At 33.6% G+C, this 16,569-nt stretch overlaps 1 long non-coding RNA gene across 1 annotated transcript; it reads right to left on the bottom strand.

Moving 5' to 3' along the window:
* Positions 1–1,472: 1,472 nt before the first annotated feature.
* On the bottom strand, positions 1,473–15,920 carry LOC148224849 (uncharacterized). Its single transcript, XR_015801977.1, has 4 exons — positions 15,801–15,920; positions 8,644–8,814; positions 6,099–6,185; positions 1,473–5,552 (listed from the first exon to the last, which is right to left on the bottom strand). It is a non-coding gene; the product is annotated as an uncharacterized LOC148224849 (long non-coding RNA).
* Positions 15,921–16,569: the final 649 nt, after the last annotated feature.

Below are 16,569 nucleotides of genomic sequence, written 5' to 3'. Positions count from 1 at the left end.
AATTATCTCCCATGTGTCCAGTGTAATGTCTGCCACTCCCAGGTGGATGCTCAGATTATTGAGGGCAACTCAAATACCCCTTTATGCTTGCAATTAGGCAATTGTATCTAGTTCAAGATATCTGATTTCCCATTATAGCCCACTCTATAATTCTGTTTAGTTGTTCACAAGGTGGCTAGTGCCTTATGAGATATCTTAGATTTAACCTGTCATTTGTAAAAAGGACACAAGTTTGCTGTCGACCATATTTCACCTGCCTTCGTTTTTCAAAGGAATCTCAAATGGTTGAAAATGCTTCTGTCTGAGCAGCTCCCTAGCCATGTCTATTGGAATTTTCAATTCTAAATTCGGATGCAGTGTATTGCATTCAAATACCTAAATTAAAGTGTGTGCAAGCTGGATGTGTACACTACCTCTAATGTAACATGAAATTTATCTTACTTTCATGTCCACCTAAAATTTCAGGAATGGGATTTACTGTTGTGTAAGCCTCACCTAATCTTTCATTCACTCATATTCCTTTCTTTCCAAAGCATGTAATACCAGTGGGAACAGAAAACTAGTTCAGTTAAAAAAAGATTTGCCCTCTCATGCCTATATTTCTTTCTATGTTAGTAAAGAATTTTGTTTGCTTTAATATAGTCCTTGATCAAGTCAGGGAAGAACTTTGGTCTTCACTGAATTTCAAGAATTCTTCAGAGACAAATTATCATATCTATACCAGAGGTTTGACGAATGAAGTTATTAAGGGTTTTATAGCAACAAGAAAACTACAACTGTAAGTAGGAAGAAAGAACTGCGAGTTTATGTTAAAATATGGAATCACTCCTGTATGCAACCAGGAATAGCATGCTATTAGAACAGAAATGCAGAACACTTGACTCGGGGCTTATTTTGAAAAGTTAGTATACAGAAAAAGAGGGATAAGCTGTTACCTGGTAATGGATAGAAACAGACAAGCAGATTCAGAAATTTGATAATCATCAGAATGATAGTACAAAATGGCAAGATATCCTTCTGTTGAATTAATCTGAGATGAAAAAAAGCCTTTATGATTAGCTGTCCAACAAAAGGTCCAACAGAAATTAAAGACCTATCAAGAAATCACAAAATTGATGATTTAACCATGTTTCTCTCATGAAAGAGTGTAACAAATGTAGGTCAAGTAATTTACCACTGGATGTCTGAGATTTCCATGTTAATAGCTATGAGATTTTATTATAAAATGAACTTTAATCCTGAGAATGTGATTTCAAAATATTGGTAGGAGGAAAGCATTATTTTAGTACTTGCTGAAGAGAGCCTCTTAGCACATCTATATTTTGTAGGCTTTGTAAACAGGAAAGTAATGAAAACTGGATACCAAGGTGTCATAGATATTTCAACATATAAACTCTTTGAGGAAGTACAATGCTTATATATTTTTTCTTGAAAATAGCATCGTAAAACTGACAAGAAAAGCCATAAACAAATCAAAGCAAAACATCATAGTTCTGTATTTTTTGATAATAACATTCAGGAAGAAATGTAGAAGAAAATAATTTATTTCAAGCTTTACAAACAGCAATAGTTGGATTTCCCACCTAACCCAAGAAAAAATTACAATTTTTTAAGAATTGAAACCTAAAAGACCAAAAATCTGCTATGAAAGCAAATATTTTTTCATTCAGAATAAAAAATGTTAAGCATTTCAAGTACAGTTTGTTGTTTTCTTTCATTGTTGTGCTTTATGGTATTGATTTGGTTATAAAAATTTCACATTGTGTTTCATTAACATGCAAAATTGGTATCTGTGAACACAAGACATTTAATATATCTTTTTATTAATCTGTCAATAATTCTACTTCATATTTTTCTTATTTATTAAAATTTTCTATGATTATTTTAAAATTTGCATGCAATTTTTAGTGTATGTATTAGGGGGTTTTTTGACCAAAAAAAAAGAAGTGAAAGGCCTCTAAAAGCTTCAGGTTTCCTTATATTCAAAAGTGTCTTAAGTTCCTTACCAAATTCTTTGAGAAGCCAATCTCTATGAGATGTCTCTGAGATAATAAATAATTTTAAAAATCAAACAATAGTTTCACTTCACAAGAATGTAATACTTGCCAACTGAAAATTAGTCGACTTGTTCAAACTGATCTTTGTGCCTTCTTCATATAATGTGGAGAGAAAGTCACATATACAGAGTATGAGTCATTTAATCCCAGAATTGATTTCTAATACTCAAATTGTGTTGTCTTTTAAAGATGTCACCATTGATCAAAAATCTTATTTGCACAATTAGTTTAGTCTAGACATCTACTTCTAGATGGTTAAGATGAGAGCAATCTCCCACTGCACCAAAGTGGTCTGAATTAATCTTAGCTAACTAAAATACTGTAACAAGCAGGATAAGTTTTAATCATACTATCTAAATCAATTAGCTGGCACTTAAATTTTAATACATTAATTCCCTTAATAGGAAGTGTCAAAATTCTTAATAGGCAAATGGGCATGCAGGTACACTTGAAGAGGCACAACTCTACAATTTAAGATCTAGTTTTCTCATCAGACCTTCAAAAGCATCTCCTTTACTGCACTGAGGATTTATCCAGCTGAAAAGACACCAAAGATAGAGCATGGAAGTCTGACCTCAACCTATGGTACCAATGTTTCTTACATGTCCGGGGTATCTTATAGGTCCGCCAAGATGAGTTAAATTTGTTCAAGTTGGTTCCTGGGTGTCTAAGATATAAGCACTTATTAGGCATGTGAATAACTTGCTCTGGATATCTTCCTGCATCACAGCCTCTCTCTGTAGTGTATGAATGTATGTCTTCCTGACACACAATAAAATTATTTCAAAACTAAGAAGAGCTTGAAGTCTTGGATGATACTCATAGCTCCTCACTAGTTTTCTGATAATATATCTCACAAGTCTTACCTCCCTTCTTTCCCAGTAATATTTCTGTAGTCCTAGTATATATATTTAGATAAATATGTAGGTTTTAAATCCAAAACAGACTACCAAGAGTGACATTTAGCTTTATAAGGCTATCATAAACTGTGGAATTACACTAATTTATTCCTGCATTAGACATTTATGTCAGACAGACCTAAGACACCATTTATGGACTAGGCTTATGACCTGTTTGCAGCTACCTCAGTGGGATATGGACAGATCTTCTTGGGAGATAACAGTGATATGATGAGAGGCTAGAGAATAAAGTTAGATTGTGGGAAATTGCAATTAGCTGTTAGGAAACTAGTTTGAGATGCTCAAACAGTAGGTTTCCCAGACAGATTGTGAAATCTCCACACTTGGAAGTTTTCAACACTCATCTGGACATAACCATGGGCAGCCTGACATGACTGTTTTGAGCATGTGTTGAACTAGGTAACCTGTTGGAGTCCCTTTCTTTGTCCATCTTGGTACTGAAGTTCTGTGTACTGTGTGCTGTGCTGCAGTACTTAGCTCTCATTCTCTTACTTTATTCAAAAACTTATGCTTTGGTGTCTACATGCTTTCTGAACCTTCTTAATCTTCTAATTGTGGTAAATAATCTTGTAGTGATAGCATTTAACAAGTACAGAGTAGAAATCACTCAAGTAGTTTTATCCTTTTTTGATTTTTTTCATATCCTTCTGAAGCATGGAAAATGTATTGCCATTACCTTCAGCCTTAATGAGATTGTGCTCTTCTGCCCAGTAACTGTAACAGTGGGGGGTGTTAATTAGTGGTTTGTCTGGAGCATCTTCTGTCTTCACTCAGAGCCAGGATTAAAAAATACACGAAGGAAACAGATTTTCTCGTTTTTGGGCTTGGTTGTTTGTTAAATCTTATCATAAGCACAGAGCATTCAGCAACACTTCTAGCCACCAGCTAGAAGCGAGCAAAATGGAGAGAGAGCCAGCTAGCTATGAGGTCTCTGAAAGCTAAACAGTCGATAGAGAAATAACACCTATATTATTTATACTTTTAACCCAATAATCAAATTCCCGTGACCGTCAGTGCAGCACTAACTGTTCAACCAGAAACTACTACCTGAAACCATGAAGAAGAAGGAAGAAGAGCACCAAAAGAGACATCACCCAAAGTCCTCCATCTTGTCCCATACATATTACTATACTATAAAACCCTCAAATTTAAAACGCTTCACCATGTGAAAGCACACACTTCCATTTAACTACACACCCGTGATTTTAACTCCATCACTCAAATTTGGAAGCCGTCTCGAAGGCCTCAGGTCAAAAGCAGTGTTCTCCAGGGGTCAGTGCTAGAAAGCACTGAAAGCTCAAAAACCCCAGGTTTCTGGGATCCAACAATTAGCAAGTACATTGTAATTACAGCAAAGAATTTATACTCTCTGTTGCTGCTTGGCTTTAAATAAAATATACATCATGAAAACTTTTCATTTTTATATATAAATATTTTCTATTTTTCACGTAACAATACCTAATCATTAATATGATTAAATATAGAAATGTTGGGTTTTTTTAGAGGCAACATTTTGGTAAAAGGAGATTTTAGTCTAAATATTACTTGAAAAAGTCATTATTTTCAATCTTTAATGTACTCTTGGCCATTCTTAGTTATTTCCTCAAGTTTTGGAAGAAAATATTCTGCTATATAATAGATTCTGGCAGCATAGGCTTTAAGAAAAATCTTAATTAATATGCTTATCATAAGCACTAAATTATTTCATGGGAGACGTAACTAATCAATAGAGTGTGACACCACTGCAGAGATATACAGACCTGTTGGCTCTATAAATAGAGACAGGCAGGGATTCCAAACCATCTAGAACAATGTCCTTATTTAACACAGATAATATCTTTAATCAGAAGATGGGAAGGTTTGTTTTTATTGATTACTTGTGGTTTCCTTAATTAATTTTTTATTTGTGAACAAAGCTTTGAGTGCTAATGATGTGTGTGGTTGGTATAATACAAAGTAAAACATTACCTAAACTTCAAGCTTTCATGCCCAGACATTGTTCACTTCCTAATCTTGTTTGGGTATCCTATCACAAACTCCTGCTGAAAAATGTCCTCCTCTCTGAGGACATTCAGATTTTCAGTCAGTCTCTTGTCCCATCCCATATGGGAGATTCCTACAGACAAGATGTTCCTTCACATGCAAAACAAAACCCTCTCCTCCACCTTCCCTGCTTATCATTCCTAACAACCTTTATTTGCTCATTACATTACTCCATTTCCACCAAGTCTTAATTTATCCAACAACATTGCAGTTGGGAAGCAACATGGGGCATTCTGGTTCCTCCCACTTGTTTCAAGGCTGGACACATTTTCATATGTATGCTTTACACAGGGATTGTTCCACTCTGTTTCTGAGGTCTCTTTTGTTCCTGTTGCCATGGGTCTTTGGTTTTCCACGTGTGTCCACCATTTCCACACTTGAAAGTGGTTTGTAATCTCTACTCTCTTTTCTTCCTGGTTTAGAAATCTCGTCACCAAGATGGCAAGCTTGTTGGATCTTGCCTTTGGCCACTTTTATCTTTCTTCAAGTTGCTGGGTGTTTTCTTTTTTTCTTCATCATTCACTTCAGTGAACTAGTAAAACAGTTTGAAGAAAATAAATGGCTTATCTTTTTCTCTTTTATAGCTCTTCAGTCCTTTTGTCATTTCATGCTTAAATCAGTCCCTTTAGAGAACTGTTAGCACTTCTTAAATAACTTCATTGTTAAAGCATTTTTGCAGTGCAGGAATTGGTTATTCTCAGAAGGGACAAGCTTATTTTTTATTATATTTGCATTTGAATAGAGGTAGCATTCATTTAAAAAAAACATATAATGTGAGGTCTGAGTTACCTTTCTTAGGATTTCAACTAAATGTTGAGATAGAAAGGCAACAGAGAAATGAGAGTCTTAAATGCTGCTGACAGCACAGCATGTCAGTTAGAAAATGGAAATGGCAACTTGACAGAGAGACACACAATCTTGTAACCTCAGCCATGACTAATAAATTGTGTAGAGAGATTCTTCAACTTATCCTGGAATTTTCTTTTTTTCTCATTATAAATCCATTTAAGTATTAAAAAAGAGATATTCTACTCCTTTCTTTTCTATTGTCCAAGAGAAAAGTAATTAGAAGACTTACCTGGATTATCAAATGGTATATAAGTAACCCATATGTCAATATTACAATGGTGATCATTGCTCTCTGTTGGAGCTTCTGAATCATGTCCTAGATTGTACAGGGAAAAATAAAATAAGATCAGTAATATCTTCCACAATATTTTTTTCTCTTTTTTTAAAAAAGCCAGTTTTAGTCTGAACATAAACAATATCTGTAAACTCATTTATATGTTTTAATCAACAGTGGATGCAGTATTATGGACATTATACTTAAAGATAAGTCCCCACAAATATTTATTTCATCTCTGATTAATTTAAAAATTGTTATGGTAGAGCCAGTGGCAGATATAACTGTGGCAGAAAATCACATGTGAGCATTACACTGAGAAGGATTGAATGTTGACAGAAAGCAGATTTAATTTCCTCAGATGTCTTTGATGCTTGCATTGTTGATGTGCAAACAGACTCTTGCACTCTCCTTCAAAGACTGTTAAGTAACTCCACTGAAGTAAAGGTAACAAAAAAACAAAACAAAACAAAACAAAACAAAACAAAAAAAAAAAAAAAAAAAAAAAAAAAACCCAGCCAACAAACGAAGAAAGAAGTTTGAATTTTAGAGATTTCTAACGGTCTACATAGGCGCATAGAAATCCATTGAGTGTGCTCTATTAAAACAGGATATTCCATTGTTACTAATTTAAAAAGAGGTCATTAATATTATCTTACACAGTTTATATATTTTTCAGTTGGATAATTTTATCAGTTTAGACATTAGAGTATTGAAATTGGAGCTTTTTATAGGACAGATGGAAGAGAAAAAATAAAATAGGGAGCGAGAAAAAGCAGAAAGAAGAAAGCTTAAAGGAAGGTCAAGCAGTCTGGAAAAAAATCCTCAAAATAATTTGGTGCTTCTTTCAATGTAGATCTCAAATACAGAGAGCAATATGTATCATAATCTGACATAACAAAACCAGCTTGAGAGAAAATTCAGCCAAAGACTCAGAAATGCTGGCAGCAAGCATGAATGTAGCCAGGACACTAGAGTCACACAGGACAAGTTCCAAGACCACGTCTTTGTCCTTGGACTTCTGGCAAAATCAGCTTTGCTTTGCACCGTGATTAGGGTGGTGGTCAACACAGACCCATCCTTAGGAGAGGTATTAGCCAAAATGAGAGTCTTTGCTTTGGAAGCTGCTCACAAGGATAGATGTCCTGGCATAGCTGGATGTCACAATGTCACAACAAATGAGGCATTTTCTGTGTGCTGTGTGGGAAGGTGTTAAAACCACCATGAACCTTAAACTACCTCTGGTGCTTCAGTGCCACAGCTGTCCCCATGGCAGCAGGAGACAGTCTGTGCACCACTGCTGCTGAAGGAACATTATTAACAAGCTCTGTCTGCAGCTCGAGCACTAATGCTCATGTAAAAAACTGTACTAATCTGTAACAAAGACAATTCCAAAAGTGAAGATTCTTGGATTACAAAACGGTGAAATATAAATAATTAAATGCACCTATTACCAGAATTCCAAAGCTTTAGAGAAAATGAGATGGAAAATTTTGTTTTTCATGAGAAAACAAAGTAGAATGCAGAAGAATACAAGAAATAGCTTTATTTGTTCAACCAGATGGTTTCAAATAAATGTTGGGAATAAAAAATTTTTTGCAGGCAGTATCCTAACGTCTTACTTAAATATTTTATGAATATGTGCTTTCTCATTAACAAGTAAATAAATGAAATAAATTAGGAAATTTTTACTATTAATAGGTGCAAAATTACCCTTCAAATCTATTGGCACTGGAATAAAAGTATATGAAAGAACTATTTCCAGAGAACAGAATATTACACAATTTTAAAAAAGTCTGTATTAATCCACTGAAAGACAAATATACAGGTATATATTAAGAAAAGATCACATATATTTTAAAAAAATTATAGTCCTTGAATTAAAGGAAATAAAGTTATAACTTCAGTTTTCTTAGTTAAAACAGGAATAACTGGACAAATTTCTCATAAATGTACAGAAAGTTTGGAGTATCCCCAAAAATATCTTCTAAGAGCTCAGAAAGTTAAAGGTAAGCTCTTCTACTGAAAAAAAATAAATTAAAAAAACAACAAAAAAACCCCAAAAAACATAAAAGCCAAGCGAGCAAGCAACCAACAACAACAACAACAACAAAAAACCCACAGGACCAAATCAAACAAGACAACTCCCCCAAACAACCAAAAAGCCCTCAACCAATCAGCCAACCAATAAAAAACAGAAAACAAAACAGAACAAAACAAAAAAAAAAACAAAATAAACAAAACAAAAAACCCACCCAAAAAAGTCATAGAAGTCTTGCTTTCAACACATTCTCTTTTTTTTAAAAAGAATGACGGAAACTGAGAAAATGATAAAATTAAAAGCACTTGTAAATGCGTCATGCTGAACATGTTTCAGGAAACCTACAAAGCTATCCTGAAAAGACATAAATATTTTATCATACTTAATGAAGAAAAATATAACAATTTGTGTCCAGTACAATCATACCAATAAAGTTGGATCTAATTATTGCTGACCTACCTTGAACTCTTCTTGTTTCTGCAGCTGTTAAGAGCCAAGGATGAATGTGAAGAATGGGTATAGGTTCCAACTATTAAGATGAAGAATGCTTGATGTACAAAGAACTTCTTGTATACCAGAAGTAATGGAATATCCATTGACAAAAAAAAGCAAAGACCTTGGGATTTTAACCTGTAAAGTTACATATTGTTAATTACAAAATCAAAAGCTGTTTTAAATTGCCTTAATTACAGTAAATTAAATCTTTCTCCTTTCTTTCATTTTACTGCCTTTTTTCTCTCTCTCTTTATAGATTCGGGCTGATTTCTGTTTGCTTGCTTAGAAAGCTTGTGCACATGTGTGTGTATGTGCATAGCATACCTCTAGGCCTCCTGTGTTAATCCTAAGGGCACTAATTATACAAAATTCTTATCTGGCTAACACACACTGAGAACATTTGTCTTTTGGATTAGCAGTGCTTTAATACTGATAAACAGAAACTCTTCCAAGAATTACTGACTTCCATATTTTAATAACATTTCACTCTGTTGTTTCCATTATGCTAGAAGGATCCTTTCTGAAGCAGGAAAAGAGTTCAGGAAACAGGCTGACATTCTCAGAGTTTTAAGGCTGTGGTGAAGATGACCTGAAATTTGATTGGGGTTTTATGGTGATCTCTTTGTTTGATTGTTTTTGTTTTTAATACATCAACATGTTATTATCAATGATTACAGGACAGCAAATTGTTTAGACCTAGATTCACTGAGTAAAGATTTTTGAATGACTTTGTGAATGTGGATTTTCACGAGTGCACACATTGATATTTTATCATATTTCTTGGTACTGAGAGAAATTGAAGAGCTGACAAAGACAAAAACTCAAAAACCACCAATATTACTCATTTATTTTCACCTCTTTCTTATTTACATGTTTATTCTGTACATGCCATCAGGCTTACAATCTATTTTTGTCACCACAAGTGTTCACATACTAACAAACCTTTTTAAATACCATATCTAAACTTGACTATGACTTTGCAGCATAAATAATGGGGGAAACGAAGATCTGTGAGACCTATGAGAGTATTTTTTTTGGAATATGGGGGAGGAGGTACAGGAAAAAACTAAAATGCTACCTGTATTCCAAATTCATGTTTAAGTACATTGTCTAGTCTGAAAAGGTGTCCAAAAGAGGAGTTTGCTGTCCTGACTTTAATTAGTGGCAATTCAAAAGTGTTTTTTGAAATAGATATTGCAGAAGATTAATCTTCTGAAAAAACAAACATTAGAAAAAGAAATGGATGCTGGCAAATATTGTAAGATAAGGAGATTGGGAAGAATGTATTGTGGTATAAAAATATCCATCAAAACCAAACCTGAAACATGAAGGCTGATGTCCTTTATCACAAATTTCCATTCAGTTTTCTCTTCAAATAAATTAGGGTGAAAGAACCCATCATATCTACAATTTGTTTAAGTACTGTTTTCCATGCAGTGCATGCATGTTATTAGAGAAATAACATATTTTGTCTTCCCTTTTTTTTTTCTTTTAATATAAATATCTGTAGACTGAACCAATGTGTTTAGTGCTCTTAATAACTTCACCAGTAAATGAGTCTGTACTTCAAGGAGCAAACATTGCTTTGTTTTGGGGTGGTTTCTATTTTGTTTTGCTCTTTTACTGTTTTTACTCAATTCTATTATACTCTATTATACTTGAGTCCATTTAATCTCAGCGTTTGCATCTGGTTAAGCATAAGAATTCAAGTGGAACATAGTAATTCTCTCTCAGTGGTGGAGAAGTTTAATTAAAGCTAATTGAATCTATTTATATCAGAATCTGGTTTAGTCTTTAAAATGTAGTTTATATTATTTTTATGCATTTAGAAACACAAATTGCTTCATTTCTGCAGCTGCACAGTTGTACTTTAGAGATACATAATGACTTTGAAATATTCTTACTTCGAAAGATACTGCAATTTCAGAGGCCATCTCCAGGTTTTTAAGATATTCACATATTTTTAAAGACAACTTGTCTTTTGCTTATAACACCTTAAAAGCACATAATGTTTTCCTATTTTGACTTACTAGTATTTGGTTGTTTTGCTTTTTTTTCTCAATAAAAAAACCTGTAAATATTATGCCAGGATCTAGACCCTCAAATGATCACAATTCATAAAAGTGGTTTCAGTAAGTAGAATAAGTATAAAATGATCAATATATATGCTAATTTCCAATGTATTATAAATTAGTGATTTTGTATTTTTATCTAGGTGTAGCTTTACTATACTTTGGAGTCTTTTAAAAATTATTATTTACTTATTATTTTTGTTACTTTATAATTTTGTGATCCTAAGTAAAGTCTGAGACCATATGCTGCAAGCTAAAAGAATCTTTTGGGTTTATATATAAAACAATTAATGACGAGTTAAACTATAATCCATATATCATTAAAGTCTTCATTATTCTCTTCCTGATTTAAAATTGGTCGCAATTTCATCGTGTGAGGATCCCAGTTCAAATTCCTTGTTAATAAAATACAGAGGAATGTTTAAGAACAACTGTAACACAAACACCAGAAAACCTAATCTCAGGATAAACAGTTTTCTGACTCTTCTAATTCAGTTAATACAATAATATCAGTGGATGAATTGCTATTAGTTTTTATTTCTATATTTGGAGTTGGAAGGATTTTTCTTCATTGAGAATTTTACCTGAGTACAATATAATGTGCTCTTTAAAGTAACATACTAAAATACATTAGCCTAAAACTTTTCTTATAAGAGGAGTAATGCTGCAGATGTAGGTGCAGAAAGTTTGAAGATTATTGTCAAGGTAAGACAAAATTTACAGGTAGAGGTAATATTCTGTTTTCAACAGAAAGGAAACCTGTAAAAGTTAAACACAGTTTTGGTCACAGAAAATTTTCATCAAAAGTGGAAGGGAGATATCTTGACAATGTCACATTTTATTGTTTGTTGTATAATGGTCAGTACATTTTTGAGTGCATGCATGGCAGGAAGAACATGAAGAGGGCTTTACTCTGGTTTTTGGTATTGTTTTTACACCCTACATTCCTTCTGCTATCCTGTTAGTTGGCATGAGAAGGTAAACATTTTAAATTTCCTTGCTTTATTTTACTGTGGATCAATATAAGGCCAAGACTATCTTAGGTAGCCAAGACTACAGAAGCAATTTCTCTTTCTAACTTCCAGATCTGCATTTAAGAGTGAGAAATCAGAATGACCTTAGCTTAGTATAGTGACATTTAGTACTCTGGCACCTGACAAAAGCCATTCCCAATGCTTCAAAGACCACTCCTCTACTGGCAATAATAAGGAGGATGGGGCAGGACAAGAAGATGGGAGGAGACACAGCCAGGACAGCTGACCCCACATGACCAAAGGGATATCTCAGACCATACGGTGTTAGGGCCAAGAATGACTTCTGCAAAGCTGGGGGGAAAAAGGAGGAAGGGAGAGGATGTTTGGAATAATGGTGTTTGTTTTCCCAAATAACCATTTTGCATGATGGAGCCCTGCTTTCCTGGGGATGCCTGAACACTTGCCTATCCATGGGAAGTGGTAAATGAATTCCTCATTTGCCTTGCCTGTGTACACAGCTTTTGCTTTAGCTATTAAAATTCTTTGTCTCAACTGACAATTTTTTCTACTTTTATTCTCCCAATTCTCTTCTCCATCTCACCAGGGAGGTAAGCCAGAGGCAGAGGCTTAGTGGGGTTTATTTAGAGGTGGGGCTTAAATCACAAGGGCTTCTGAGTAAGGACTAAGCAAGAGGTAGATTACAATTTAACACTGACTACTGATTTATATATAAAACAGAGAATGGATTTTGAAGAACAATTATTCTCTGGGGGAAAGCAAATAAACAGTCAAAAAAACCCCAAAGAACAGAAGATTAGCCTGCTGCTTTATCCAAAGCTCCTTCTAGTTTTTTATCTTTCTCTGACAGAAGCCAAGAGCAAGATAAGTATATAATATGTCCTGGAATATGTTCTCAGATTTTTTATTTTATTTGACACAAATATTTTCTGAGACAAGATTGGTTTCCAGGTATTACAGCCCTGGGTTCATACTTAGCCTATTAAACAATCTGATCAGTTGCAAAACTCAGCAGAAAATTTTAGCAGACATAGAATTTCATAGCTAAAATTTCTGTAGCTTTCTAAAGTTTTGCTAGTTCTTATGGTGGTTAATTGTACACTCAGATCTTCATAAAGATTATGGGAACTGAAGTATGTTTGCAAGAAGGAATTTTGTGGTAATGTTTCTACCATGGAAGAAAAAAAAGGAAAAAAAATTAAAAATCAGGAAAAGTTCTCTTTCTCTTCTCCTACTCCTATTATAAAATCTCAAAAGAGAAATTACCAGGTCTTCACTTAATTTTTCATTTAAATATTTTCCAACTGAGGACATATTTTCAAAAATGTTAAAATCATTTTAGACAGATGTGCCTTCTATTTTTAGATATTTTTTTTAGGTGTTTCTGCAGATATATTGTTACATCCCTTCATAGTTTATATTTGATATGCAATATATAATGTGGCTTTTACTTATTTTTATAACAGACCTTTTTATTTTCTTTTTGTCATTCATTCTACCCCAGGTATTTCTGAGAAAAGGTGAAGTGTTTAGTAAAGATTTGAGTGATCGTTCTATGTATGATGTAATTCTTGAATTGAACAGTATTATACAAACTCCAGCCTTCTTCCCTAACTGTTTCTACTTCATCTTTTTGCATGTATTCTGGAACCTTCTTCTGTATCTCCTTTTTATGTTAAGTGTATTATGCTGTGTTTTATATGCATCTCATCTCTAACATATCCATATTGTATAATAAAGTAAAGCTTTGAACTGGACTTTAGGACATGGATAAAATATATTTTTTTATCTCTCTTTAAAATGGTTTAGTCATTTGCAGAATTGCTTCTGACTGGTGAAATACAAAGAATAATTTATCGCACTTCAGACCACCAAGCAATAAAATTTATTTAAGCAGAGAGGCAGGCAAAAGAGCAGTAAGAAATCTCTTTTTATCTATTAATGCATTTGTTTATATATGATGTTGCAACTGCACTGTTAGATATTTGAAATCACGCAGGGTCTCCTTCCTTTTGTTTTGGATGGGACAAAGCTGGAGACTTTCCATCAGGGACCCAAGTGCATTTTCCTGTCCAGTGCTGGCAGGGTGCAGGACATTGACCTTGGATCAGGCTTCAGGGAAGCAGAAAGGTAAGAAAGGGCTGGGAGAAATTCATCTGAACTCCAGCTTGTGTGGATTCTGATTTTAAGCTCAACTACTTGCCCTGAGTCATTTTTTGTTATAAATTAAGTTCAGATTGTGCTGAAAGGCAATTGCAAAATGAAAAAATTCCCTTGGGATTTGGTACAAAAGGTAAGGTTGTTCTTAACAAAGGATTCCAGTACTTGGTTTTCCATTCACATTTCTAATTTAACTCAGCTAGCCTTCTTATGCACAGTCATCTCAATATAGTTTGAGTGCACCTGTGACTTGGTCTTTAATGTCTATTCCACGAAATAAATTAGGATCTCAGGAAAACAATGTTGAACCCAAATTTAAGCAATGGCTTAAATTAAACTCTGGGTTACAGACACAAAGAGGAACTGGGCTGAGATTAGGGCAGCGATATTACAGCTATATTTAAATTAGGGTGCAAGGTGTCAAGCTAGCCTTAGATTTTAGAAATAGGCATTTTTTATGCATTTTTAAATTTATGAAATAATAATAATAATGAATAATGTCTTAATATTATATTGTACCATTTTAAAAACTGCTTTGAAGAAAATTTCTCAAATACCAGATGAGAGATATTAATGGTAATATTTTTATTAAACAAATAAAAAGACAAAAGATAGAAGAACAAAAGGACAACAGAAAGGTGAGATTCTATTCTGTAAACAGTCTGCAAAATTATTGATTTCTTTGATTTTTCCAGCGTTTATGTTACATTTCATTAGGTAAATTTCTCTTATTTGGGAATTGCTTTCTCAAGAAAAATTGAGAAACTTCAGGGGTTTTATGCAAACCAATTTTTAACAATGAGGACTGAGTTCACTTACTTGATGGACCCATTTATACAATCTTCTCATTCGTTGATTTGAAAATACATTAGAAAGTAATGCAAGAGGAAAAAATAAAGTGTCGGCTTCACTTAGATGAAAAAGGGTCATGCAGGCTAGTTTCAAAGGCACTATTTGAAATTCTACCTTACACAAAATTGACAATCTGTTATTGCAGTCTTTCAAGGTACCAAATTTGCACAAATCATTTCAATATTCTGGCAGACAAGCTTGCATTCCTAGTAAGACAGAGTTGCAGCAAGCTGTTTCACAATAATGAAAACTGCACCTCACACACTATTTCTGTATTTTAATGTGCCTTAATTGTCATTTCTCCATCTGACTTTCTTCCCATAGAGAGTCTGGGAAGCACTGCAGAGGCTAAAACTGATGACAAAGAAAATACAGAGAACAAAATACACTGTAATTGCAAAATTTCCACTGGAGTTTTGATTCTTCTAATAAAAGAAGAACAAAGTGCCATAGTATTACAGAATGATTTGGTAGCTGTCACAGAACAAAGGTTATTTTATTAGGAACTGATTCAGACTAAAGCAAAGCTCAATGACACTGGAAACAGAAAAAAAAAAAAAGTAAATGTACAGAACATCTTAAAAAGATCAAAGGTTGCAGTTATGGTAGTGGGCTTTTCACTTTTCCCTCTATTTCCAGCATATGCTTCCAAAACAAATAGAATAATTGATTTAAAATACTTATTTTCTTAAGTGATACTCCTAATAATTATCTTTCTTAAGCTCATTAGGGTACATTGACCTGCAATTATGCTAATTTTATGCACGATTTAGATTCTTTTATTATTTTTCAACATAATTTGTAATCAATAATGTTACCTGTTTTTTTCCTCTAGATATTTCTCCTTTACATTCCCTTCCTCAGGGTAAGGCTGGTCATTATTTTCAGGTGTACAGGAAAAAGTCCTAATTAGAGTCAATTAACAATCTATTCCATTGCTTTCAATTAGGCTACCCCTGGAAAAAGGTGGGATCATCACATGAATTCTGAGATCAAAACATAGTATTCTGCTCTTGAAACAATAGTATCTTAGAGTTGCTCTTACCTAAGCAGCACACCTCCAGGCACCAGCAACTCCCTGGAAAAAATAAATAGCATAAGTCTGTCTTTTTGTTTCCCATGGCAACTACATTTTCTCAGAAATCTACCAGTGCTTTTATGAGACAATATATATATATATATATATATATATATATGTATATGTAGGGTTAGTGCATTTTCTGTCATAAGCATAGTTATATGGACTACTCCAAATTCCATATTTTGCTTTTATCTTCAAGGTGCAAAAATAAATAAATTTGCATGTTTAGTGGGAACTAAGGCAGTGGATTTTCTCTTTACATCTTAATGAATCAATAAGACTGCAGTAACCATCTTGTAGAACAGTAATTCATAAAGTATTTTAAAAGCAGAAAGCATTTTTTCTGCAGCTTTCTTTGAACAGTACAGAATGAGGCTGTTTAGATTTTTCATTCTCAGAAAAATCCTTTACAAAGCAATACAACGTAAATTTTTTTTTATAGTTTAACTTTAGACTTAATTGTTACCTGTAAAGGAAAAACAAACAAACAAACAAACAAAAAACCCAAAACCAACCAACCAAAAAAACACACAAAAAACAACAACAAAAAAACAAAATAAAAAAAAAAGAAACAAAAAAAACCCAAGCAAACAAAAAAACCCCACCACCACCAACAACAAAAAAACACAAAAAAACCCCAAAACCAAAAACAAACAAACAAAAAGTATAGAGGCATAGGCAAAACCTGAGTTAAAAATAACACTGCAGATGTCATGCACCAGAATATGCCAGG

This window comes from Sturnus vulgaris, chromosome 2 (assembly GCF_052056855.1).
Source record: "Sturnus vulgaris isolate bStuVul1 chromosome 2, bStuVul1.hap1, whole genome shotgun sequence".
NCBI classification, from domain to species: domain Eukaryota; kingdom Metazoa; phylum Chordata; class Aves; order Passeriformes; family Sturnidae; genus Sturnus; species Sturnus vulgaris.
This window is presented reverse-complemented; position numbering and strand designations above follow the sequence as displayed.